Below are 3,598 nucleotides of genomic sequence, written 5' to 3' on the forward strand. Positions count from 1 at the left end.
ACCAGATCTTTTATTTGCTATTTTGTTACCCAAAAACAAATTTAAATCTTTTATTCTTCTGGCTTTGACTACCCTGCTGCAGGTAAATCTTAAATCTTGTAAAGCATTAAGTCACCTTAAGGATTAAATGCTAAACATCATATTAAACAACACTAGTTTCCTGTGTCTGGCAAACGTATTCTCGGTTTTGCAACTTTAAACAATACCAATTCATCTTAAACTTATAAAATACAGATTGTACACAGCAGGAGTGTTCTTCAGCAAATTCGACTAAACTATTCATAGTCGAATAATTCCACTTAAATAACCTCTTGCCTGGATTACTTACAGAAATTCTTATCAAGTTTCACTGCTTAATTCCCTCTAGCAACTATAGAGTTAACTTCTCACTCTCTTTTTTTTTTTCTTCACTTGCTTGTTTCCCAAAATGACACCCAATCAACTCAGATTTTACCATTCCAATTATTGTCCTGGGGATTTGAAATCGCCATGCTTATAATTACTTACTCCTTTTCTTCCACTATGCCCTTAAAGTTTCCAACCTGTTTTCTAATCTATCTGTTGACTGCCCGCTTGGGCCCGATCCTGCTTTTCTTGCTGAACCGTCCACCCTCGGGTCTCCTGCGGCGTCTCTTTCAGAGATTCCAGTCCAGGCCGGCTGCCTGTTGCTTCTTCACAGCATCCCCAAACCACGCCAGCTCCAGGGTCTCAAAGGCAGACTGTTGGATCTCACTGGACAGTTAAGCTTTGCAAATGTAATCTCAGCACTTGTAACTTGTATTGTCTTTGGTTTGCCTCTGTCTATATTTTTTACAGCCAGCTGGGGCTGAAAGCAGTTTTTCTTTTGGTTTATAGTTATACCATACAAATAAATAATTCATTTGTCCCGGTCTAAGATCAACCAGAATATCCCTGAGGGAATCCATCCTGTCAGCAGAAAAAGTTCCGCACCTTGGCCAGTCCTTAGTCGGGGACAAATGGGTAGTAAAGGAGGGCCACTGAATTTGGCATAAGTTTCTCATCTTAGATTTAGTCAAACCGGTTGTTCCAGAGATTTCCTTTCAATCTCAAAGTACCAGAGACAACGGGGCGTCCCCCGGGCACTTACTGCCAAATTGTCCCATTTAGCCTGTAGGGACTCTAACCCCTCTTCGGGGACTCTAACCCCTCTTCGGGGACTCTAACCCCTCTCTGGGGACTCTAACCCCTCTTCGGCGATCGCTTACCTTATCCAGGGACTCTAACCCCGAAGACCTGGATCCTACTCAACGGGTAGGTGGACGTTGCTGGGTTTCTACGGGCTTCAGCTGGTTCACAGGACTCGCCTTATCGCCGACGCAGGGATCAGGTTACCGGGCAAGGCTCCTCGAAGCCGGAGGATGCGCGCTGCGTTGCTTCAGAGTCTGATCCTGCACCGGAGAGTCAGACGAGTCCCGGCGGAGTCGCCAAATTTGTCGGGGACTTTTTAACCCAGACGGCAAGGTTCGTTGTCTGACCGCAGAGTGAGAGACAGGCAACACCAGCAAGGTCCAATACAAGCTCTTTATTGAAGAGTGCACACAACAATAGAGAGCGGCCCGTCTCCAGAGAGAACCAGCACACCCTTTACAACAACTAGTGAGATTATATAGACAGTTCCGTCGCGTCATAGTTAAGCAACTTAAAACCCCAAACCCCCCCTTATTAGTTAAAGCTTCTAATATTCATGCATATCTATCTTCTTTGACAGTACAAACAGTTCATGATGCCTCAGCAGCTTCTTATCAGCTTTTTCGTTACGTATCAGAGGCTGAGAGAAAAGAGGGAGTTACGTACAGATAAAAAACAGAAACAGGGAGTGGGGACTTCGAGTCTTCATCTGTTCAAACAAATTGTTCCTGGTACATTTGGTACAAGAATGCGGCCCCCATCTCCTATCTTATCCCCTGCAGCTTAAGCAAGCATGCACTCAGGTCTTACAGAGAGGCAGGAATGGCCTAGCAACTACTGTTAGCCTAACTTTGGCTAAGCTGGCCAAACAACTATACTCCATATTTTTGGGCCTAACATCAACCAGATGTGGAGGGACTGTCCGGTTTGGCCAATGTACATGGCAGAGGGGCATTGCTGGCACATGATGGCATATATAACATTAGTGGATGTGCAGGTGAATGAGCCCTTGATGGTGTGGCTGATGTGGTTGGGTCCTCTGATGGTGTCACCAGAGTAGATATGGGGACAGAGTAGGCAACGAGGTTTGCTACAGGGATTGGTTCCTGGGTTGGTGTTTCTGTGGTGTGGTGTGTAGTTGCTGGTGAGTATTTGCTTCAGGTTGGGGGGTTGTCTGTAAGCGAGGACTGGCCTGCCTCCCAAGGTCTGTGAGAGTGAAGGATCATTTTCCAGGATAGGTTGTAGATCGTGGATAATGCGCTGGAGAGGTTTTAGCTGGGGGCTGTATGTGATGGCCAGTGGTGTTCTGTTATTGTCCTTGTTGGGCCTGTCCTGTAGTAGGTGATTTCTGGGTACCCGTCTTGCTCTGTCAGTCTGTTTCCTCACTTCCCCAGGTGGGTATTGTAGTTTTACGAATGCTTGATAAAGATCTTGTAGGTGTTTGATTCAATCTGCACAACCGAATTTGCTCCAACCCCTCAGACAGAGACAATCTGATGTTGTGGGAATCAATCTGATGTCTTTTTATCTCAATTGTTTAAGCCAAATGATATAGAAACTGAGATAGCAAAAAATCATGTGTAACTTTTTTAATATTATGTATTAATGGAGATATCCCATCGCCTAGAACTGGAACGGACCTTGAAAGGTCATCGAGTCCAGCCCCCTGCCTTCACTAGCAGGACCAATTTCGATTTTGCCCCAGATCCCTAAGTGGCCCCCTCAAGGATGGAACTCACAACCCTGGGTTTAGCAGGCCAATGCTCAAACCACTGAGCTATCCCTCCCCCAAAGACTCAGGCTGTGCATTGGCCAGGAATCGAACCCGGGCCTCCCGCATGGCAGGCAAGAATTCTACCACTGAACCACCAATGCTACTGCTTTTCAGGATTCCTCTTTCGTCCCTCTATGTAATGTTGAAAGATTTAGGAAAGTACCTGTTCTCTTAAAAATCCTTGCAAACCTTTGCTAAGGCCTTGCCTCCAGTATTTTTAGAACAGTTGCCAGTGTCAGCTGTGCTGCAGCTTTTGGGTTCTCTGGCCTTTAGCAAAAAAGTTGATATGAATTTTTTCTTTTTCGCATTTCAGGTTGGTAACAGCAGTATAGCATGGTCTCTTGGTTACATGCTGAACCTCACCAACATGATCCCAGCAGAAAGCCAGCTAATCCAGCTACCTGTGAACCCTTTTTTGTTTGCTGGTCTCCTCTTTTTCTTCACAGCCGTGGCATTGCTGTGTCTCATCTTTGTTGTTTACTTGTGTGTTGTATCACGCATGCGAAAGAATATCAATCATATGGACCACGTACTTGCTACAGAATGAACAGACTCAGTGACAACAAAAGACAAAAACTTGAAATGTTCTTGGAAGAACGGCATTTTAGAAAACCAAGGGAGAAATAAATAAATATATTTATTAAAAAAAAAAAAGGGAAAAAGGCCAGAAACACA

The 3,598-nt window shown here is 44.9% G+C and overlaps 1 non-coding gene across 1 annotated transcript; it reads right to left on the reverse strand.

Moving 5' to 3' along the window:
- Positions 1 to 2,953: 2,953 nt before the first annotated feature.
- Positions 2,954 to 3,024, reverse strand: TRNAG-GCC. The gene has a single exon. It is a non-coding gene; the product is annotated as a tRNA-Gly (tRNA).
- Between the last annotated feature and the right edge of the window lie 574 nt (positions 3,025 to 3,598).

This window comes from Terrapene carolina, unplaced genomic scaffold (genome assembly GCF_002925995.2).
Source record: "Terrapene carolina triunguis isolate 2854851 unplaced genomic scaffold, T_m_triunguis-2.0 Scaffold27107, whole genome shotgun sequence".
Taxonomy (NCBI): Eukaryota; Metazoa; Chordata; order Testudines; family Emydidae; genus Terrapene; species Terrapene triunguis.